This window comes from Kogia breviceps, chromosome 1 (assembly GCF_026419965.1).
Source record: "Kogia breviceps isolate mKogBre1 chromosome 1, mKogBre1 haplotype 1, whole genome shotgun sequence".
NCBI lineage: Eukaryota > Metazoa > Chordata > Mammalia > Artiodactyla > Physeteridae > Kogia > Kogia breviceps.
In genome coordinates this window covers 27,862,769-27,888,432 of record NC_081310.1, presented here as the reverse complement: position 1 = coordinate 27,888,432, position 25,664 = coordinate 27,862,769, and the positions used below count along the sequence as shown (strand labels likewise).

At 35.9% G+C, this 25,664-nt stretch overlaps 1 protein-coding gene across 1 annotated transcript in view; it reads right to left on the bottom strand.

Annotated features, from left to right (window-relative positions):
• The window catches only part of HMCN1 (hemicentin 1), a 517,679-nt gene that overhangs the window by 356,713 nt on the left and 135,302 nt on the right, over positions 1-25,664 (bottom strand). The window lies entirely within an intron of this gene.

The following is a 25,664-nucleotide window of genomic DNA, read 5'->3' as shown; positions in this document are numbered from 1 at the left end:
TATCTGATTCTGAGGTATCATGCTCTTTGCAGTTTCCTCCATTTGGTCCCCATGAGCCTTCTATAAAAAATTCTCTGCAAAGTAGTATGTGCTTTCCAAAGCTGATACAATGTTTTATTGATTCGCTTAGTAACCTGTTTCAGACACTTTCAAATCAATTTTGTTTCATCAGGGAGTAGAAAGCTAGAAATTACCCTCCCCAAAACAACTAAAACTACTAAACAATAGAGAGAATAACTTTTTAGAAAACATCATCCAACAATAGCAAAGTACTGTGATTCTTAAAAGATGATAAATGAGAGAAGCCTAGGATTACTAGCTGGAGGCAATTTCTGCCCTGGAAATGAAATTGAGTTGAGGACACAGAAATCTGAGTTTGGAGAGGCTGAAGGAACTAGAATTTTAAGAAAAGAATTCTAGAGGAGAGTTTTGAAAACAAAAAGAGCCAGATATTTGCATAGGAGGCCTCTTGAGTCTTGTCTGAGTAACAATCTGTGCATGCCTGGGTAAACCACACGAGGACAAGACAGAACCACTTCTCACAAAAGAAAATTTTCTTGGGATAAGTAAGATAAAAATTCCTAGAGATCACACAGGACCAGTAATTATATAAGTTCTTTTTTGCCAGAGCAGAGAGACCTTGTTGAATTCATGGTGAAATCAGTACAGGCAATAGAAGTGCCATCCCTTATATGTAGGACTAAATTACCCTTAGAATAATGGCATTTTTCACTCACTCTATTAGAGCTTAAATACAAGCCTCAAGGATCAACCTAATCCAGAAGCAACTCAACTCCCTGTCATATAAAGTCCAATAATCCTTAAATGAAAACAACAATATCCAACACTTAATGATATAAAATTAACAATGTCTAGCTTATAGTCCAAAATCACTAGACATACAAAGAAGCAGGAAAACATAAACCATAACTAGTCAACTGAAACAGGCCCAGAAACAACAGAAATCATAAAACTAGCACACAATGATGTTAAAACAGAAGTTACAAATATACTCCATATGCTGAAGGATACAAAGGGAAACATGAACATAATGAGAAGATAAATGAAAAATATAAACAAGAACTAAATGAAACTTCTAAAAAATGAAGAATATAATATCTGAAATGAAAAATACACTATATGCGATTAACAAAGGATTAGACACTGTAGAATTAAAGAGAACCTAAAGAAATAGCAGTAGAATCTATTCAAAATGAAACACAGAGAGAAAAACTATTAAATAATACAAACAAAACTTCAGTATTCTGTGGGTTAATATTAAGTGGTCTAAAATATATGTAATTGAAGTCCCAAAAGGAGAACAAGATCAGAAAAGTATATATAAAGATATAATGGTCAAAACGTTTCCAAATTTGATAAAAAACTGTATATCCACAGAACCAAAAGGTACAACAAAACACAAGCAAGATAAACACCAAAAGAACTACATATACAAACTGATGAAAACAGGTGATAAAGAGAAAATATTAGCAACCAGAGAAAGGGGAACATTACCTACAAAGAAAGAAACCTAAGCATGACTGCAGACTTCTCAGTAAAAACTAAGCAAGTCAGTGTTAGACAGAAAAAAGCAGTCAACTTAGAATTCCATATACAGTAAAAATAGCAAAGGCAAAAATAACACTTCTCCGTAGAAAGAAAGAGAAAGAAAGGAAGGCAGGCAGTCAGGCAGGCAGGAAGGAAGGAAGAAAGAAAGAAGGAAAGAAGAAAAGAAAGAAAGAAAAGCTGAGTTAATTTGTCACCAGCAAACTTGTAGCACGAGAAATATTAAGGGAAGTACTTTGGGCACTAAGAAAAAAAATACCTGGTTGAAACGTGGACTACTCAAAGTAGTAAAGAGAGCCAAAGATGACATATCTAAAGGTAATTATAAAACACTATTTTTAAAACATTTAAAAGATAATTAGCAATTTCAAATATTGTACATTAGTAGCAATATATTATGGGTTTCATTAAATATGCAGAAAAAATTCATGACAAAAATAGATCAATAGATGAAAGGAAAGAAATGAAAGTATACTATTGTAAACATTATTTTTATAATATGTGAAGTAATATTACTGAAGGTATATTGTGATAAGTTAAAGTTGATATTAAACATTAAATCAACCACTAAAAATATAAAACATTGAGCTGTAGTTAATAAGCCAACAGTGGAAGTTAAAGGAGTAATAAAAATATGTTCAATTAATGCAAAGGAAAACAGAAAAAGACGTTTTAAGATAGCAAAGAACACATGGAACAAAAACTGATAATGAGCTGATATATTTAAGCCCATGCATAGTGATAATTATATTAAACATGTATGGTCCAAACACTCCAGTTTTTAAAAAGGGAGTATTACTCATGGTACAAAAAGCAAGATGCAATCATTTGCTGTCTACAAGAAACACACTTTAAATATGAAGACACTGGTAGATGAAGTGCAAAAGAATGACAAAAAAGATTTATCGTATTGAACATAAGAAAACTGAAATAGTTTTATTAAAATAAGAAAAACTAGATTTCAGAATAAAAAAAACATTTCCAGAAATAAAAGAGAGAGTTCAACATGATACAGTGTCAATTCATCAAGAACATATAACAATTCTATATAAACATGCACCCAATAACAGAGCCTCAAAATACATGAAGCAAGACCTAACATAACTTAGAAGACAAATATACAATTAGATTTTAGCATTTCTCTTTTGATAACTGATAGAACAAGTGGACACAAAATCAGTAAGTATATAAATCTGAAAAACACTACCAATTGAACATAATTGACATTTATAGAATACTCAATCTAACAACAGAAAAATACACAATCTGAAGTGCAAAGATCCAAGTTATGGATATTTGAAAATTAAACAAGATACTACCCAGGAAATCATGGATCAAAGAAGAAGGCACAAAAGAAATTAGAAAATGTTTTAAATAGTACAAATGAAAACACAATAGATTCTAATTCCTGGTAAGTCACTAAAACAGTGCTTTCAGAAACATTATAGCATTAAATGCTTATTAAAAAAATTTTTTTAAAGGTCTCAAAGTAAAATAATGATCTAGGTTCCCAAAAGCTGCTTTAAACAAAATAAACACTGGAAGCACCCAACAGTCTGACAACAGAGAAATGGATAAATTGTGGTCTATTCATGAAATAGAATGCACTAAATAAAAATGAACTAATGTTACACACAAAGGCATAGATGAATCTAAAAAACATTAAATTAAGTGAAAAAACTAGACACAAAAGTTTCCATCTTCATGAAATTTTAGAGAAGACTAAGTCAATCAGGGGACAGAAAGCAAATCAGTGGTTGACAGGCTGAAAGGCAAAGAACAAAATTGACTGGGATGGGGCATAAGGGAAGTTTAAAGGGTGATGGAAATGTTCTATAACATGATTGTGGTGGTGGTTACACAAGTGTATAAATTTGCCAAAATTCAACAAAAGGTACCCTAAATATGTTTGCACTTTAGTTTATGCAAACTCTACCTCAGTAATATTGGCTAAAACATATTATGTGAATATACAGCATGTATAGAAATATAGTTAGTGTCATAAGAATGCAAAGATATATATATATAAGCATGCTTTGTGTTCATATAAGGTAAAGTAGTAAATATATATGCATATATATGTATATAAGTGTATGTGCGTATACTGTGATTCATTCCCTAATTCATTGTTCACAAAGCATGTGATTGAAGTTCACAGTAGGAAAAGATGCTCAAAGTGTTTAAGACAAAACCCCTGCCCTCAGGGGCTCACCATCTGGCACCATAATAGAGAGGAGAGAAACAGGAGAGTATGAGGAAAGGAAAGATTAATTCAAGTGGGCCCAAGGATTCAAAACACAGCTACGGAGAAAGAGAACTCAACTTTTTGTCATCTTTATAAATGGTCTCCCTCATCAACCATAAAACATACAGTTTTTTAGCCCTTGATTTTTGCCAAATATGAGCACAAATTTTCTTTTGATGACCACTGAAGAGTTGACATTATAAATAACTATTTCTTGTAGTTGAAGACTCAAGCTGATGCTAGTAGCATTGACATAGACATCAGAGAAAAAAAATTCATAAAATAAACATCATTTGATATTTCAATCTCCAAAGCTAAATGTTATTTCTACCATTCTTTATATTCTAATTTCTGAAGTAGGAAGAAGTGGCTTCCAGACTTGTGGTTTTCCATGAATGAATCCCAAATAATTTCAGTTTTAGTGGCAACTGACAACCGTATCAATGCTCCTCAAACTTTTTTTTTTTAAACAGGTTTATTTGTCAAATCAAGCCTTATGCAGAAAAAACACAGAAAACAGGTAACGGCACAACTGTTCCAGTAGAAACTAGAGTACAGTCCATTGCAAAGTCCCCAAGATCTACTCCAAACAAGCTCCAAGAAGCACAGTTTACTATATGGGAAAAGAATCTAAAAAACAGTGGATATATGTATATGTATAACTGATTCACTTTGCTGTACAGCAGAAAGTAACACAACATTGTAAATCAACTCTACTCCAATAAAAATTTTAAAAAATAAAATAAGTTTTTAAAATATGATACAAGATTTAATTTTTTTCACAGATGGCCTTTATCAATTGTGAAAGTTTCTTCTATTTCTATTTTGCTCAGTTATCATGAATATATGTTGAATCTTATCAAATGATTTTTTTAAGTGTATTGAGATGATCATATGTTTTCTACTTTTTATTCTGTTAATATGATGAGCTACATTGATTTTTTTTTAATGTTAAGTCAATCTGGCATTTCTGGGATGAATCACACATAATCATAATGTAGTACCGTTTCATATATTGCTGGATTCATTTTGCTACAATTTGTTAAGATATTTTTGTCTATGTCACAGAAAATGTTTCTTTGCAATTTTCCTTTCTTGTAATGTTTTTGCCTTGTTTTGATATCACAGTAATTCTGATTTTATTAAATGAATTGGGATATCTCCCTTTTCTACTATTTTCTGCAAAGAAAAAAAAAGAAGCACAGTTTAAAACTTCTTTGCTGCATAATCATAGAATAAAATTATAATGAAAAAACAACTCATTCATTTATTTGATACAGGCACAAAAACATTAATTTGCTTATTATTCTTTCAGGTAGGGAATAATAAGAAGTGGATGCCCCATTAGAGTTTATTCAATGAAGGGAGGCTCACAGAGTCTCTCCACGTGGGAGTCAGCTTTGCTTCATTCCACAACTGCAAAAATCAATGTACACTTGAAAAGTCTTCTATGGTCAATAGAGCTAGCCAAGCATGTTTATGTGCCCTTTAAAATAACACTTAAATACTATAGTCTAAAGAAAAAATAAGTTTAAACCTCTCAAAGTTATTCAGTCTGACAAGCCTTCAAATATGTAATGAGCGGTTTTCCATTAGGGTCCCAGTCTCTTCTACATCTGTTTAGGCTAGAAATTTCTAAAAGAACAGTTCTTTTGTGAAATCCTGAACTTCAACTTCCAGGCCCCAGCTAAAAGAGGAAGTATAAGGAGTGAGTGAAATGAACAAATACTATAAAACTTATCCAAATATTTTCGAAGCTGCAAAAGTATTCAGGATAAGTTTGGAAAAATTACAAATTGGTTTTTATTTCATAAAAACTGGCTATTTCTATTGTGTTTACTTTGGAAACCTCTTCTGTAAATGAGCTATTTTCTGTTTGATATTACACCCTGAATTCATAAATGACATTTGTCTAAATCCATGTACTGAGTATTGTCTTATAATACATTTCTAATAAAAAATGAAGAACATTGCAGAAAAAAAGCAAAAACAAAAACCAAAAAATCCAGGAAGCCAGGATCAGAATACCTATTCTTGTGACAATTCTTCTACTACAAAATAATGGAAATTCAAGACAAGTTATTTATTTCCTAAAGAAGATACAAAAGTGAATTAAATTTATTAACTATCAAATTGGTCTTTTTGTTTGATATTTCCCTATCTGTAATTTTCTTAAATATATTGTGTAAGACAGTATTACGTCATTAAAAAGAGTAAAGTGTTAGGTAATACCGATGACTTTCTCCACAAGAGACTATGCTAATGTAGATATTGCTACAAAAAGTTCATCTTTGTCATATATCAATTACCTCATATAAAGTAAATCCATGTAACAAATTCTAACAGCACTATGATACCTCTGCATATTTACTTTTTTAACGCTATACTCTTTAGCGTTGGTTATCCTATCAGGAAAATAAAGAAGCCCAAAGCAGAGGGGAAAGTATATTCACTGGCAAGAACAATCTGAACAACTGAATCTGTGATGTACAAAGAAAACAACATCAACTGATGGACAGGTTGATTCAAAAGAATTAAGGAAGGGTTCAGAAGGGCTTCTGAAGGGTGGCAGAACATGGTACCTCTACATATGCTTCTTTGGCACAGGATTATTTTGAGCTGATTATTTTGAGAAACAGCAGACACAGAAGAGGCTCTGAAAACAGAGTAAAGGCTACCTACCCTTTTATAAGGGAAATTTACATTTATAAAGGAAATCTCCATTTGTAAGGGTGTCTCCCTCTCCATATCAGGAAGATAAGGATGACTCTAAGTCACAAGAGAATCCTCTGACTTAAATCTGCATAACAAACCTTACCTTTGTTAACCTTGCTTTTCCTGGTCACCTGCCCAAAACTGCCTCCCCAGCCTTTCCTTCTTTTGACTTATCCTGAAAATAGTACTTAGCCCTTGAGTTCTAAGCCATCTTGGAGAGCAACTAATTTTTCCCCTGGGTATCTCCCATGTGTACATAAGGTATACATGTTAATAAACTTCAATTTGTTTTTCTCTTGTTAAATTGTCTTTTGTTACAAGGTTCAGCTGAGGCATAGAAGGGTAGAGGAGAATTTATCTTTTCCTCTCCTCACCTCCAAGATCCCACCGAAGTATGCTCCAGGCTCTTGGCCAAAAGGAATAATAGAGAGAGCCCTGGACACTAAGTCAGAGTACTTGGGTTTGACATCATCCTCTGACTTAAAATCAGCATCCCTGCTTACATGAGATGTGACTAAATTTAGATCCAGGGTCTCCCTGTGTGCAGTGAAACTATTAGCCAAACAATTCCTTTCCTCTTCAATTCTCTATAGCATAGAGTAGAAGACCTGAGATTTTATGTAAATGTGGAAATCACTGAGGATTTCTTCTAGCTCAAATTTCAATGTAATTCCACCATTTTAATTCTTCATTCATTCATTCAACAGATATTTTAATATCTGTTGATATTAAGTTTCTGCTAGTTTACTATATGCTCGGCACTCTGGCAGGCAGCAGAAATACAAAAACAAAAGCAGTTCTTGCTCATGTGAAGCTTATAGTCTATTACAGTAGATATACTGTTATAATAATACAACATGATGATACAATAAGAGAGGGACAAAGGACAGGCACCTAGCCCAAATTTGGGGATTCAGGGAGGTCCACTGAGGGAAATCACTTCTAACATGAGATTGAAGGATGAATGGGAATTAGCCAGGTTAAGGGAGGATGAGGGATTGATGGTGATGGGTACAGATTCTGGAAAGTTTTCTGGGAGGAGAACAGCCCATCCAAAGTCTCAGATGACAAAACTAAATGCATCAGAGAAACTAAAACAAGTATATTCTGTAATCAAAACAGTATGGTACTGGCACAAAAACAGACACATAGATCAATGGAAAAGAATAGAGACCCTAGAAATAAACCCACACACTTATGGTAAATTAATCTCAATGAAGGTGGCAAGAATATAAAATGGATAAAAGACAGTGTCTTCAATAAGTGGTGCTGGGAAAACTGGACAGCTACATGTAAAAGAATCAAATTAGAACATTCTCTAACACCATATACAAAAATAAACTCAAAATGGATTAAAGACCTAAATGTAAGACCAGAAACAATAAAACTCCTAGAGGAAAACATAGGCAGAGCAATCTTTGACAAAAATCATAGCAATACTTTTTTTGGATCTGTCTCCTAAAGAAAAGGAAATAAAAACAAAAATAAACAAATGGGACCTAATTAAACTTAAAAACTTTTGCACTGCAAAGGAAACCATCAACAAAACAAAAAGACAACCTACTGAATAGGAGAAAATATTGCAAATGATATGACCGAAAAGGAATTAGTATCCAACATATATAAATAGCTCACACAACTCAACATCAAAAAATCCCCCCAAAAAGAACAATTAAAAAATGGCCAGAAGATCTGAATAGACATTTTTCCAAAGAGGAAATGTAGATGGCCAACAGGCACGTGAAAAGATGCTCAATGTTACTAATAATCAGAGAAATGCAAATCAAAACCACAGTGAGATATCACCTCACACCTGTCAGAATGGCTATCATCAAAAAGAACACAAATAACAAATGTTGGCAAGGATGTGGAGAAAAAGGAACCCTCATACACTGTTGGCAGGAATGTAAATTGGTGTAGTCATTGTGGAAATGAGATGGAGGTTTTTCAAAAAACTAAAAATAAAACTACCATATGACCCAGCAATTCCACTCCTGTGTATATATCTGAAAAAAGCAAAAACACTAATTCAAAAAGATACAAACACCCCAATGTTCATAGCAGCATTATTTACAATTGCCAAGATATGGAAGCAACCTAAGTGTCCAACAATATATGAATGGATAAAGAGGATGTGGTGTATACACAAATACACACACACACACACACACACACACACAATAGAATACTACTGAGCCATAAAAAAAGAATGAAATCTTGCCATTTGCAGCAACATGTATGGACTTGGAGGATATTATGCTAAGTGACATAAGTCAGACAGAGAAGGACAAATATTGTATGATATCACTTCTATATGGAATCTAAAAAACCAATAAGCTAGTGAATATAACAAAAAAGAAGCAGAATCACCGATGTAGAGAACAGACAGAGTGGTTACCAGTAGGGAGAGGGCACAGGGGAGGGGCAAGATAGGAGGAGGGGATTAAGGGGTACAAACTGTTATGTATAAAATAAGCTACAAGAATACATTGTACAACATGGGGAATATAGTTGATGTTTTATAATAACTGTCAATGCAGTGTAACCTTTAAAAATTGTGAATCACTACACTGTACACCTGTATAATACTGTACATCAACTATACTTCAATTAAAAATAGAAAGAAGTACACTGTAACTGAACCCACATGGCTCACTCTACATCAAACCTAGTCATCCTCTAGGATTGAAGTCCCTTCAATTATCAGTCTCTTTTTGTTCTGTCACCCTCATTCTGTTCTATGCTTTCTTCCCATTAACTTTTCACTCATCCTTCTAGCCCAAAGCTTCCACTGTGATTTCTAAAAACTCCATTTCACTTATGGACTCCCTTACTTCCAGTCTTCACCAAAAGTTCAAAAATTCAAGGTACTTCCTAACCTCAAGGGAAATATGTCACTTAGGCTAGTTTCTTCTCCAATAACTTTCTTTAATGAAGGCTGTTCATTCTCCTGTACGCCATACATTTTAGAGACCTGAGGCAGCTTTCTCTTTCCTCACTACTGATTTTCCCGCCCTGAATAAAGCTCTGTTCCTTTGAAACCTATATCAATCCATCTTTTTTTTTTTTTTTTTTTTTTTGCGGTATGCAGGCCTCTCACTGTTGTGGCCTCTCCCGTTGCAGAGCATAGGCTCTGGACGCGCAGGCCCAGCAGCCATGGCTCACGGGCCCAGATGCTCTTCGGCATGTGGGGTCTTCCCAGACCGGGGCACGAACCCGTGTCCCCTGCATCGGCAGGCGGACTCTCAACCACTGCGCCACCAGGGAAGCACTATCAATCCATCTTTATTGCTCTGTTGCTGCTGGTCCTCATTTATTGAAGACTTTGGCACCTGGCCTGCTGTCTTTCTCTCTATCCCAAGCCTTGTCACCACAGTGATTTCCACATTCACACAGATGACTTGTCCCCTGCTGACTCCTGGTCTCCTATAACCACATCACCACTTCATTTCAGCCGCAAACCCCCAGAGCCACATCATGGGACTGGCTATCAACTAGGGCAGCTCCAGACATCTTACTTCCTCACCACAGGCTCTAAATCCTTCAGTCTTTATACTCAGTTGCTCTTTCTAAAACCATTTTGCACCATGAGACTGTGTACTACATCTATTTTCGCTTAAAATTGAATCCTTAAAGCCTAACACATAGTAGGTAGGCCTCAACATTGTTTGTTGAATGAATAAATGAGTGAAGTGAATAAAGCAAAGAATGAAGATATAAATAAATAAGAGAATGACAGAGAGACAAGTAAAAATGACCCATGGCCACAGACTACATGAGCCATGAGGTGAGGAAAGCATGCACTGACTGGGAAGGCTAGTATGAAAATAGAATGGAAAGCCTTTTAATAACTGACTGAATGTGAACAGCAAAGGAAGGGAAGGTGTCAAGGATGACTCAGGCCATCTGGGCTGGGAGGACTGCAAGAAGTGTGGTCATATCAAGAGCAAAGGGGAGCTCTAAAAATGAGTATGCCTAATGGTGAGATTCTAACTTAGAGCTGTGGGCTGTAGAATCAGATTAAGATGACCAAAGGGCAGCTGGAATACAGGACGAGAGCTGGGGAGCAGTCAGGGCTGAAGATGTGGACTTAGCATCTGCACAGAGTAAAAGAAAAATCAGTGAGATTTGTTCATTCAAAGCATTCATTTAATAACTATTCATTGAGCACACACTATGAGTCAGAACTATTTTAGGCATAAACAATGGGTATGTAATGTAATTCTAGCAGAGAGAAATGCTCTAAGAAATGAAGTAGAATAATGGCAACTAGAACAGAAAATGAGGTGTGTTATTTTAAACAATACTTTCAGGAGAAAGATACATTTAAGTAGAGATCTAAATGAAATAAGGAAAAGTGTGATACAGAAAAAGAAAGAAAAGACTGAATTAAAATATCAAGAGAAAGAGTATGTTCAGAGGCTAGGCAAGGTTGGAACACACTTAAAATAATAGGAGGAAGAAGTACCAGTAAAGGAGACAGAGAAGGAACAGAGATCCACTGGGAAAGAACATCAATCATCTCATGGATGCTCAGGGCAAGAGGGTTGCAAAAAAGCAATAACGATCAGCAGTGTCACCTTTTACAAAGAAGAATGAGGAGAGAGGCTACAGTCTTGGTTTACATGAAAAGAACAGTTCTAACTGGGTACAGAGAGTGAAAATTAGATGCCAGAATAAATAGGTAGGAGGGGACAAAAGAAGTAATTATCCCTCAAGAAGTATGGTGAAGAATGAAGAAGCAAAATTTAGAAGGTGAAGTTTGGGTCTTGATTTTGCTTTTGGATAAGAAAGACTTGATCTCTCTCCTCTTAGATTCCAGAATCTGGCATCTTTAGACACTAGGTCTATGTGTGATTCATCCTTACATCCCCATAGCTCACAGCATAGAGCACTGTTTATAAACCTGGTCTGTAAGTATATGGAGTGCATTTGAAATTTTCTTCTTTTAGTGAAAATGCCTTCACTGCTTTTATTTTTTAAGTAATACAGACTCATTATTTTAAAAATCAAGAAAGCACATAAAGCAAAAAATATTAAAATTACCTGTCCCGTAATTGCCATCAACATATTTGGGTATGACCTTTCCAATTTTTCTAGAAATATGCATATATATTTAAATGATTAATGTATCTTTAAAACTGTAATCTAACAGATATAAAATTTTAATGAACATCATTTGAAATAACAATAATTTAAATTACTTGTTTTTATTAATTTATTAAATTTTTAAATTCATTATCAAATTATTGAGTTAATATATTAATTTAATAAATATTATTTGAACAACGGGCAAACGTAATGCCGAGGACTTCCTATTCCTAGAAAAAATTTTCAAATTTTAAATGCTTTAACTAGACTATGTGTTTTTTCCTAAGTTCATAATTATTAAAAGTGATAAAATACCCCAACAAGGACATTTTTAAAGTAAATTAATTATTTGTACCTATTTAAAATTATAATCAAGAATTTTGAAAATTTTTTTCCTTTCTCTTCTTTCACACCAAAGCTGTTTAAATTGTATGGTAAATGACCTTAAAATACAGTTTTCTTCTGGGGCCTTTAGCAAGAAAGAGAAAAGCTATTTGTAATTTTTGCCACAAAGCCAAATCATGTCCAAGATGTAACAAAGGAGCTCTCAAAAGTAGCTCATACCATCTCTCAAAGATTTTGCTTTTATAACCCTTTTACAGTTGGTTCATTCAGGAATGCATAAGGAAACCTGGAAAATATATGAAGCATGGACTCTGTTTCCATTTATCTACCCTAGATCATAAGGAAATTTCTTACATAAAACTTCCTCTACTTTGACTCTTAATTCTTTCATCTCCTCTTTGCTACGGCAGAATAGAAGCAAAAATTAGATTGCCCCTGACAAATGTTTCTAATTTATGATGAAACAAGTGCAAATAAGGATAAATCATGATATATATTTGGCATTTACATAGCATTTGCAACCTAATATCTTCATGGAACTGCTTACCACTTCACTAAATAAGCCTACTGATTTCAAAGTTGTCTGTTGGTTTATTATTAAATAGAAATATTAGAAGTAAAATCATGGGTTTTCTTCATTCTTTGTACATGAAATCCTTTAAACTGCCTTTCAAAGAAACAAATTCATATGTTTTCTCCAGAGGTATTAAGCTACTTTTAATTGATAAAATTATTTCTGCCAAAGGTACTAACCAAATCTTTTCTTGCAACTGTAAAATAATATTTATCTAATGTATTTAGTCCACAAGTTACAACTTTTTTCTTTCAGATCAACAGTAATTATATAACAGGACTTCTGGATAGGTAATTAAAAAAAGAAAATTAGAAGATTATATAAACTCTTCTATGTCTAGAGATTAGCAACAGTCAATTACCTTGGGCCAAATTATTTAATTATCATTATTAAAGGAAAATACTAGTAGTAGGTACCTCTTGATCTGGACAAAATATGTAGTACCCAGACCTTTCCCCCCTTCTATGATAAACAAAAGACTGACTTTTGGTATCCTGGTCACACAGATTTCTTGGTCAGATGGAGCACTTGGCCTACACAGTCAGAAGCCTTTTGGGAAAGAAAGGACTAAGATTCCAAAATCCTTCTTCCCAAGATTCAAGATTAGGTCCTTTTCAAAATAATCTGGGCACATGATTTCACTCAATTTCCACCAAAAAAAAAAAAAAAAAAAAAAAACTTGCTGCCTGTAATAATTCCTAGATTGGATGATTAAATGATAATTGCTTTCCTTTTTTTCCATTAATTTTTTAAATTGAACTATGGTTGATTCATAAGGTGTTATTTCAGGTATACAACATAGCAATTCAGTTATATATATAAACATATATATAAATATAAATAAATATATATTCTTTTTCAGACTCTTTTCCATTATAGGTTATTACAAGATATTGAATATAGTTCCCTGTGCTATACAGTAAATCCTTGTTGTTTTATAATTGCTTTCTTCACAACGATATAAAAACTTTACAATACATAAATACAATATTTTTGGAAACAACAGGTATATAACCTCTTAAATGTGTTAATTTTCTTGTTCTTTCTGAATTAATATAAGATCAGATATACTCTGGTGTTTGTAAAGAGAGAAATCATGCCTACTATTTTACCACAGACATATGCCTTCTCTAAACAAAAAACTTTAAAAGGAACCTTTAAAATTTAAATAGGTAGGGCTTCCCTGGTGGCGCAGTGATTGAGAGTCCGCCTGCCGATGCAGGGGACACGGGTTCGTGCCCCGGTCCGGGAGGATCCCACATGCCATGGAGCGGCTGGGCCCGTGAGCCATGGCCGCTGGGCCTGCGCGTCCGGAGCCTGTGCTCCGCAACGGGAGAGGCCACAGCAGTGAGAGGCCCACATACCACAAAAAAAAAAAAAAAAAAAAATTTAAATAGGTAAAATATGAAAGGAAATATCCAAATTGTTGAGGCTCTCTGAAAATGCCTCAATAGAATTTTATTTGTTTCAACACTGCAGATTTTCCTCATGTTTTCTTGTGTTCCTTTGTGGTTCTCAGCAGGAACTCTTCAAGAGATCGTGGTCGATGACTTTAAAGGCTAATTAGTAATTTCACTTTAAATGTCAAACATTTGGGACATTTATTTTTCTCAACTCAAACTTTCAGTTTCCATCACAAATAAAGACCGATAAAAATAAAGACCAAGCCTTCTAAATGGAGATAAAAGATCATTTCTTTCAAGTCAGTGCAGATCTGAATAAATTTTTCAAAGACATTGAGTCTGACACTGTAACTTTTTGATAGTTAAGACTCTTGCAAATTCAGAGTTAGCTATACAAGTAATTGATTGATTCAGTTAAAACTGATATCTCATAGTCAAAATTAATATTTTATTTTAGCTTCTAATCAAAACAGTCAGCTAAGTAAACAGTTTTATTTCTTTTTCTATTTATTTTGGTCCTGTTGAATGCATGTAACCTATTGGCTAACATTTGCTCTTAAATAACATTTCTTTTTTTTCTTTAAGAAATATTGTTTTCAGGGCTTCCCTGGTGGTGCAGTGGTTAAGAATCTGCCTGCCAATTCAAGGGACACGGGTTCGAGCCCTGGCCCGGGAATATCCCACATGCCATGGAGCAAGTAAGCCCGTGAACCACAACGACTGAGCCTGAGCTCTAAAGCCCTCAAGCCACAACTACTGAGCCCACGTACCACAACTACTGAAGCCTGCACACCCAAAGCCTGTGCTCTGCAACAAGAGAAGCTACTGCAACAAGAAGCCCACACACCACAATGAAGAGTAGCCCCCGCTTACCGCAACTAGAGAAAGCCCGTGCACAGCAACGAAGACCCACACAGCCATAAATAAATAAATAAATTTACAAAAAAAAAAAAAAAAAAGGAGAGAGAAGAAATATTTTTTCAGGCATTTATATAAGCTTCTTTTCTCCTTTCTCTTTGCTTTTTTGGTATTTTAGAAAGACGCTTTAGTGAGTGGTATCCATTCTGTTTTCTGAGTTTTGTAGACAAGTAATACCAAGGATCAAATATCATGACTGTCTTTGGAACACTTTCATGTTGAAACTCACATTTCATAGGCAGTGAGTTTTGTTTTGTGGATATGACTCCTACGGCCCTTATAGAATGTACTGCCACAGTTTGTAACTAGTACTTCAAATAGTTCCCAGAGCCACTATGTACATGAAACCATGAAACGAAAGGTGGAATTCCCATTTTTTTACAGAGTGTATCCTTTTAAACACCCCCTATTCCCCACTATTTCACATTGCAGAAGGGCTCTATTTGACTCGGTATATTTTGCCTAAATAAGATTCTATTGAGAACAATCATCTTTTTTGTTTTCCACTTGCAAGGAATATTATGTACTATGTATACTTTAAATGTCATTCTGAAAAACTTGTTCACTTTCTCAGAGGTCTATGAGCAATAAATAGTTTTTTAAACCATAAATTATGTTATGTTTTGTTTTTTTCTAAACAAATGGAACCATAAAGTACACATGGCTTCATTTAACCATATTGGTGACCTATAAAGCACTCCCAGGTGCCCTGGAGTGATAACTACATCAGCACACACTGATGACATGTCAATCTTAGCACAGTAATAGAGGAAGAAATCATTCCACTGGAACTAAGGTACGTATTCCTTTTTTGGTATTTTTGTGGATGTAGAGACATCTGTATTATTTTAAAGTACGAGGTCTGAGCTCTCCACTTCATTTGCAACATTTAATTAGGTGAATTCAAAGAAGGGATAAGTGGAAACACGTATGCCTTGTTTTCATACATTTCCTGAAGCTTTCTAGATGTTATAATTGTCTCTGATACATTTTCAAATTTCAGAGGAAACACCCATTTCTACCTATTTTCAAGGTCAGCAATAAGGTTATGTTTTTGAAATAATGTCTGGAGTGAAACTTGAAATAGAGGAAAACAAAATGGCAGATGCCTCACTTCAGAGCACTAACTGTTCAAAAACCCCTGAGTTTCAGAGTCTCATCGTTAAGCCCATATACAGAAAACTCTTGGTCTAAATTCTAGTCACAAGTAGCCTTTAGCCAAAATTGCAGGAAGCGGCTGTGCTGAATTCATACTCCAGCAAAACTTACAGTTTTTCTTTTTTTTTTTTTCTTTTTATTTGGCAGGGGGAGATGCACTGCATTTAATTTCCATGAAGCTGTGGGAATGGACAGTCACAGCTGCTTTTAAATTCGTACATGCTACTCTATTCTCACTTGTTTTAAGGTAATTAGTACTTGATTTTTAGAAATCGATCAATACAATTCTACAGATTTTATTTTTTATTGGTATTGCTACACTGACAATCAAAACCGACTTAGGCTTGCTTTTATTTCACAAAGTTGCCTACAAATGAACAGGGCATGTATGCAGTGTTAACATCAGCCTCCATACAGTTTTTCTAATGTCAATACTGACCTCTATGAAAAGGAGCATGAAACTAGCAAGAGAAATACATCCAGTAATCTCTAATCAGTGAGGCTTTTTGTTGCCAGGTTATTGGTATTTTGCACCAATCAGTTACAAGACTGTCATTTCATTTTCCTCGGCTTTAGTTACTTCCTCTGAAATATCTAGTGAGTTCAACTCTTCATTTCCCATTGGAAATTCCTTAGTGGAAAAAAAATAAAGATGTTTTCTTTATCTTAGAGTCTCAATTCATGTTACAGACAGAAAGATGATCATCTGCTCTGTCTTCCTCTAGAAGAACTCCATGGACCTATTTCTCAGCTCCAGGATACTCCTCCCAGCCAATCACCCCTCATCTTACCATGCAGGACACCCAGGGACTCTGCCTACTTTCCTCTCCTCTCAGTAGCTGCAACTACACATGCTGACTCCAGGAAGACTCCCAGGAGAGTGGGATTTATTCTGCTTGGGGCTTCTTGTAGAGTGCTTATCATGTTATTATTATTACTAGTGTAATATAGGTTTTATAGGTCACTGATATGGGTAAATGAGGTGTTTTATAGGTCACTGATATGGGTAAATGAAGCCATGTGTACTTTGTTTCCATTTGTTTAGGGAAAAACAAACAAAAAATAACATAATTTATTGTTCAAAACATCTATTGCCCATATGTCTGTGATGATTAAAGGAATGCACTCAGCATAGGGCCTGCAATAAAATAAGCACTCTATAAGGATGACCCATATTATTATGACTATAATCAATGTTATTATTATTACTCCCAAAATAAGGAGTTAAACCCTTTACCTTTAAATGGCTTTACTGCAATGTGAAAATAAGAAAACATGACAAACACGGGGAAATTGTAAATGTTTGAGAATCTTACAGTTTTTAGTAGTTCTGTGTCCATTCTCCCTTAGGTATTTATTTGTAAATGTGGGGCTCACTGAGCCCTCCACAGAATAAGGTCATCCAGGACCTACAATCAAAGCAAAACCATAGGTCCTCTCTGGCATCAGACGACCTCCAGGCTCGCTGACTTCCATTTTCCTGAGACTCTATTCAGCTTATTATACGTATTCCTTATTTTATTTAAGCTTCAGAACAATCCTGTGAGTTAATTAGTATGCCATTTTTCACATGAAGAAACAGTCTCAGAGACGTTATATAACGTTACATAAAATTGTCCAACTATTTAAAGACAGAGAAGTCATTCCAATCCAGATCTCCCTGATTCTAAAGCCCCATCACAGCATGCTGCCTTTGGCCACCTGAACACAGATGGACAGTAAATATATATTTGTTTTAGGAAAAATTATACAAATGTTGGTGGAATGTTTTGACTAACGTATCACTAAATAAAAACATTTAATATTTATTGGTATGTTCTAAATACAATAACCTTATGAGGTAGGTACTATCATTCTCCCCATTTTCAGATGAGGAAACTGAGACAGAAAAACTATGTAACTTATCTAATGTCACATGACTGGGATATGAGCCATTGTCCCAGAGCCTGGAGTCTTTACTGCACAATACTGCTTGTGCTGGATACTTTCATTTTGCCCCTCCAGATCCATTCTCTACCCTTCTCCATTAGGCTCTGTGTCCAGGGATGCTGATCTTTATGGACCGCCTCACTAGGGGCTCCTTGGTCTTGAGGCAGGAGATAGATGGGCCCCAGGCTGAGCAGCTTGTTCCCTGTGGACAGATACTCCAAGATGAAGAGGAGGAGGAGCTGAGCCCTGCCCACAGAGACCACATATTTCTCATTCTCAAGGTCAAGGAAACCTTCCCGACTATACATGTGCAGAGAGGCTCTTTGGAGGTCAGACAGGGAGTGATGTCAACCTACTCATAGGTCTCTTCACTAGAATCCATCTTGGCTGAGAGATGCACACACACACGGGAGGACCCAGAGATTAACCAAATATGGACTCAGAACCAGACAAAGCAAGATGATTGGCCAAAGGAAACCTGGAAGAAAGCCCCCATATAAGTGGTTCAAACTACCAAGAGGGCGCGACTCTTTCTCTGAGTCCGCCTGTGTGTCTATCTTTTTCCTCCTAATAAACACTTTACTTGTTTCACTACTTTCCGGTTCTTTGTGGAAATTCATTTTCTGCAAAGCTGTACAGGCCAGGGCCTTGTCACTGGTCACTGGTCTAGTGGCTAGGATTCAGCTCTCTCACTGCCACGGCCTCACTATCTCCAGCCGGGAACCGAAATCCTGCTTCAAATCTCTTCAGGCTGAGGTCACCCGAGATCAGTGGCCCAGCTTCCAGTTAGATTGGGTGAAATGAAAGGGATAAAGAAAGAGGAGTTGAGTATTTATTCCCCTGGTTCCATCCTCCAGGGCTGCAGTTTGCCTATCAGAGGTCCTTAGCCTTGATCTCCCTGGGTGCTGGTCCAAGCTCTCTCTCCTCTATTGTTGCTGGACTCTTAGTGCTTCACCATTCCCTGTTGGCTGCCCTTAGGCCTACCCACACCTTGGTAATCTGCTATTCAGTAAACTCTCTTTTGCCCCTGTTGAGTGAGCCTTCTGTTTTCTGCTCGGATGATTACTGATATCCTGCTTCTTTAATCATTCTTAGAGAAAAATTCTGAGATGACCTCCCCTCTCTCCTTGCTGTTGTAAGAAAATTGATGGTAAACTCCCAGAGCATGTTGACTTTAGCAGCGGTTGGAACAGTCTTGCCTAGGAAGGAGAACTTAGAATGGAGATTCCTAATGTCCTGGACTTCTTCCACCCTGCCACATATTCAAAGAAATGTAGACAGCCTTTCAGTGCCTTTCCAGCCCCTTATAAGGTAGAGGGTAGTAAATTTAGATCAGATGCCCAAGTCTATTGTTAAGAGATAGAAAGGACAAGGGGGAATGGGGTCTACAGTTTTGCTACTTGAAAAAAAATATTTAAAAATAAACATAAAATGTTTTCAAAGGCTTATTATGTGCTGGGTACTACTGAAATTTCCCTATTTGCTTAATCTTATGTGGTTGGTATTATAGTATCCTATCTATCAATGAAGAAATTATAGCACAGAGGAGGTAGATAACTAAGGGTCATGAATCTAGTAAGTGGTGGAGTTAAGATTCAAATCCAGAGAATCTGGCGTTAGTCAGATGCCCCCTGTTCACTCCATTGGCCAATGCAGCAGTTAGGACCCTGAGGAACAGACTGTGTGCCCTGGTCTTCAATGAGACCCACGGTCCTTCTTGAGTGAAGTCTCTGGCTGGTTGAGGAGTTGGGATGGTCTCCATCAGCTATTATCACCCTGTAGAGTCATTACATCCCCTTTCCTCCTCTAGGGTCCTTGAAAATCAGGACAGCATCTTGTTGGTCTTTGCTTTCCCATGGTGTTTAGTGTGGTGACTAGCATCAAGTAGACCAAACATCTGCTGAACAAATGAATGGGGATGGAATCTCTGATGTGTCACTTGATTGTTAAAACTGCATCCTCTGATGAAAACAAAAGACAAAATCAGAGGCAGGACTCACAGTGGTTAAGGGTGCAGTCTCAAGAGAAAGAATGCATATGCCCCCTATGTTCAGACACTTAGCAGCTAGCGGCGGTTTAACCCTGAGTAAGACGCTTTGCCTCCCTATGCTTCATTTCCCTCATCTGTGAAAAGAAGGTGATGATCATGGTGTCTTCCTTATAGGCTGTGGTAAGGATTAAGTGAAATGAAATGAAATGAAGTGAAATAAAATTCAACTCTTGTTGAACGGCCATAACAAGCACACAATCATTCTGATCTGGTATTATTTTCTTAATCACAGGGCAATCGCCAAAGAAAGGAAAGAGTCGTGGGAGTCTTTCACATCTAACAGAGAACGACAGTCGAGAGGAGTACGTATGCCTGTGCCAAACAGAGTAGCACAGGGGACCACTCCAGAAGAAAGCACTGGGTGTTAAAAAGGTACGCTGGAACTAAAACATCCTACACCAAAGACCTGCAAGTTATATGATAGGATAGTCATTACGATACAGTCTCATGGGACGTCTAGATATCATCATTGACCTCCTTCAAAAAATATAAATTTCTTGACAATTATTTCTTTATTTGATAAAATTTCCTTCTGATATAACATAGGCAGCTAGCTAGCATTACTCAGAAGTGGGAAATAAAACCAATCCACAAGTCTGGGACGTCCAGGGAGAGGTTTTTTGCGGGGGGGATTGGAAGGGGAGATGTTTGAAGACATGAGTTGGGAGAGGTGGAGAGAAAGAATGGGGAAACTCAGAACAAGTGAATTATCCATTTGATAATGGATTTTTTTGTGTTAGGTTCTTGGACACAAGAGTATAACATCTGTGGGTAACTTTAAGATTTCAAACTTGGACTTTGCTTAAACCTAGGAAGCATTAATTAGATCACTGACAATCACCCAGTTTACAAAGAAATGAAAGAGTTTAGACTGTTTAGTTCCTTTTCATCTTCAAAGGTAAACTGTTTAAGTACATCCTTTAGATGTGTCTTAACTTGTATTTCCAAACTGTAATACCATACAATGATTTATATGCCCCTGATGTTCACCCAAATAATTTCTTTACTTTGGCTTCTCTTTTGTGTTAAAAAAAGATGAAAGATACCTAGATCTTCTTTAAAAAAAGAACAGGAAGAAAGAAAAAAGCTACAAGTTATCTCAAGAGAGAGTTGATACAAAATATATCCCACTAGGTTAGGAAACTGGTGAACTAGGTTAAGAGAGTAAAGCATAATACTCTACAGATTCCTTTAGAAACAATAGATGAAAAATTGCTCTAGTAAAATGAAAGGACTCAGTACGGGCATGGCTTCACTGCAGTTCTTAAATCTATTAAATGCGCAGTTATCATTAAGGCATCTATATTCTCTAGAGTTTAAAATATTTATATAATAGGAGAATCTGGAAAAATGAGAAAAGAAAAATGGCTAAATTATATGCTAAAAATTTTGCAAATCCAATTTTAACACTGTCACTCTGCTTTTTGTTAACAAAAGCTTTTACTTTGGTGGCTTTAAAGCACATATTGGCTCATACAATTCCTGTAACCCCTCACAGTATCTTTTTTCACACACATCAAAAAAGAACCATCTCTCCAGTCTTTTCCTGGACTCTTCCACTCAAATTTACTTCCCAGCAACCAACAACTAGCCACCTGGTTTCTAACAAACACAGTGGCACAATTTCCCCACTTTGAAAGCAAAATAACAACATTATGAGGATTATAACAATACCAGTTAACATTTATTGGGCACTTACCCAGTATCAGACCTGTGCAGAACATTTTATATGCATTATCTCATTTAACCTTATAACAACTTCCTGAAGTGTATAATTCTATTATCCTCATTTTACAAACAGGGAAACTGGGACTTACAGAGACCATGTCACAAAGAAATACAGAATTCTTATCAGTTAGAATACATTTATCTTTAGGTAACTTAATACTCAACTCTAACTGGCTTAAACAAAAAGATCACTTCCCTGATTCAGAGGCTTAGAGGTAGGATGGTCTGAATGTCGACTTAAGCCAAAGGCTCTGGATTTTCTTAGCTCTTTCCTCCCCCTTGTATTTGTTTCATCCTCAGACTTGTATGAAGATGCCTGTACCAGATCTGGAATTCACATCCATGCAGGACAATATCTAGAAGACAACTTTTCCAAGACACCCTTAGCTAAATTTCCCTGCATCTCAGTGGCACAAAGTACATGAGATGGCCTTTCCTGAACAACCTGGAAGAGGGATTGGAAATGCTATGGTTGACATATGAATTAAAGCCCATCCCTGTTGGCATCAAACTCCAGCTTATAAAAATGGACAATTTTAGCAATGCTTTTTGCTAGCCCTTTTCTGCCTAGCTAAAGTTAAAGATCAAAATATCAGTTGATGATCTGGGAGAAAAACACTATTAAGATTCCAGTGGGTTAAATTTATGTTATATACCTATATCTATAAAATTTTCTGTAATTCACACCAAATTTTTAAAATTGTTCCTATAAATTATTTGGTAATTGTCAGAATTATTAGGGCTATAAGAAATATCATTACCCCATTTGTTTAATAAGTAAACTTGTACCTCTGTAGGGCTCATATTCTCCATTTAAGACAACAGTATTTTCTTTTCTTTTTAAAGATTTTTTTTTTATGTGGACCATTTTCTTTTTCAAGTCTTTATTGAATTTGTTACAATACTGCTTCTGTTTGTTTTTTTAAATTAATTTATTTTTATTATTTATTTTTAAAATTTTTGGCTGCATTGGGTCTTTGTTGCTGTGCGCGGGCTTTCTCTAGTTGTGGCGAGCAGGGGCTACTCTTCATTGCAGTGCATGGGCTTCTCACTGCAGTGGCTGCTCTTGTTGCAAAGCATGGGCTCTAGGTGTGCGGGCTTCCGTAGGTGTGGCACATAGGCTTAATTGCTCCGCAGCATGTGGGATCTTCCCAGACCAGGGCTCGAACCCGTGTACCTTGCATTGGCAAGCAGATTCTTAACCACTGGACCACCAGGGAAGTCCCGACAACAGTATTTTCAATTTTGCATAAATCAATTTTCTCTGAGTATATGAATATAGAGTTACATTTATGGGACAGACGAGGTTATATTCTAGCTCTATGGCCCAACTCCTAAAAAACTCCTATGGTTCCCCCTAAAACTTTACCCAGTTTGTTTTGAGAACTTCCAAGTTATGCCTAACTGCTCACAGCAGGTTCAAGCAACTGTTCTTTCAAATGCTCTAGGTGCTGACCACGGCCATATCTCTTCTCACCTCTTCTCTAGTACCTTCTGCTGAGAACCAACCTGTCCACTGGGCATGGTATCCTCTGTTGGCAGCAATGCCCCATCTGTCTACACTGAACACCACTGCCACTTCTCCCAAAAGCCTCACAACCCCCTAAGCAGATGGTATCCCCATTGATGCAAGAGAGAATGTTGCTTTTCCTCACTTATGCCCTACTTTGTGCTGATGATACTGACTGTACCCCAGAGGCTTACATAATTCCAGGTTAAAAAGCAACTCTAAATAGTGGCCTTTCTTTTTTTTTTTCTTATTGGAGTAAAATTGCTTTACAATGTTGTGTTAGTTTCTGCTGAACAATGAAGTGAATCAGCCATATATATACATATATCCCCTCCCTCTTGGACCTCCCTCTCACGCCCCCATCCCACCCATCTAGACCATCACAGAGCACTGAGCCGAGCTCCCTGTGCTATACAGCATGTTCCCACTAGCTATCTATTTTACACATGGTAGTGTATTTATGTCAAACCTAATCTTCCAATTCGTCCCACCCTCCCCTTCCCCCCCAGGTCCACATGTCCATTCTCTACATCTACGTCTCTATTCCTGCCCTACGTTCACCTGTACTATTTTTCTAGATTCCACATATATGTGTTAATGTATGATATTTGTTTTTCTCTTTCTGACTTACTTCCTCATATATGCGTTAATGTATGATATTTGTTTTTCTCTTTCTGACTTACTTCACTCTGTACGACACTCTCTAGTTCCATCCACGTCTCTACAAATGACCCAATTTTGTTCCTTTTTATGGCTGAGTAATATTCCATTGTATATATATACCATATCTTCTTTATCCATTTATCTATTGTTGGACATTTAGGTTATTTCCATGTCCTGGCTATTGTAAATAGTGCTGCAATGAACATTGTGGTACATGTGTTTTTTTTGAATTACAGTTTTCTCAGGGTATGTGCCCAATAGGAGGATTGCTGGGTCATATGTGGTTCTATTTTTAGTTTTTTAAGGAACCTCCATACTGTTCTCCATAGTGGCTGTCAATTTACATTCCCACCAACAGTGCCAGAGGGGTCCCTTTTCTCCACACCCTCTCCAGCATTTATTGTTTGCAGATTTTTTGATGATGTCCATTCTGGCCAGTGTGAGGTCATTAGGGTCAAGTATAGTGTATGGGATGGGACAAGAAACCCAGTTCCTGAGACAGTCCTGCACTCTTCTCCAACTCTTCTCTTCCCAGGCTCCCAAATTCTCATGCAGATGTTTATTCAAATAACTGCTAAGGGCTCTGCAGTTGAGTAGTTGTCAGAGCTGCCCAGGCATTTCTGGATCACTACAGTGGACACAATACGGACTCAAGCCACATATCGCTCTAAGGCTTCTTCTTGCAAGAAAAGAAACCGTTTGGACTAAAGTAACCTCCCAGGTTTGTATATCACATATTAATAAAAAATACTTTTGCTAAAATGTTTATTCTAGAAATACACAATGTCCTATTAGTTCCATCATGATGTAACAGGAACTCTTTAGTTATAAGAGGACTACTGAACCATTTCTTTCAAGACAAGGAAGTTTGTCGTGAAATTCATAGAACCTGTATATTGACTATATTCCTTGTGCTGTCCATTATATCCTTAAAACTTACTTATTTTATACTTAGTAGTTTGTACCTTTTAAACCCCTTCATCTATTTTGCCCCTCTCCCCAACCCATTCCCCTCTGGTAACCAATAATTTGTTCTCTGTATCTGTCTATATCTGCTTTGTTACATCTGTTTGTTTATTTTTTTAGATTCCACATATAAGTGAAAATATACAGTATCTGTTTTTCTCTGTCTTATTTTACTAAGCATAATACTCTCCAGGTTTTATATATATGTATATATATATTTATACATATATATATAAAATCCTGTCCTACAAAGAGAAACCCATATTTTTAGCTCACATCAGAAACTTAAATATTTACCACATATTAGATCACAAACAAAGAGGAAAAAAAGAAAATATACACACACATACATCTACATATATGTGCATATATATATGAGTATGTGTGTTAAGTATCTGTGAATATATATATGTATAGTCAATCATGCTTCTTATCTTTCAATAAATAGTTGAAAAACTGTTCATTAAGAAAAATTTTAAATAATACTAATTGCAGTAATGACAAACAAACAAACAAACAAATATAGAATTTTCTTAATACACTGACCACATCAAATCAAATGTGAATTATACCCACATAAAATCTTATCTTTGTTCTGGCATGTTCCTAGAAACTTAAGAGGGAGCCAAATAAATAAATAAATAAATAAACAAAATTTTATTATCACAAGTAAGGTCAAGGCAAGGTAAGAAAAAGAAAGAAAGAATCATGACAATTAAATATATCTCAAACACTTCTTTAGAAAGTACCAAGATCTTCTGAGCATATAAGTTATAGATTTTATTATAATAAAAATTTTTAGA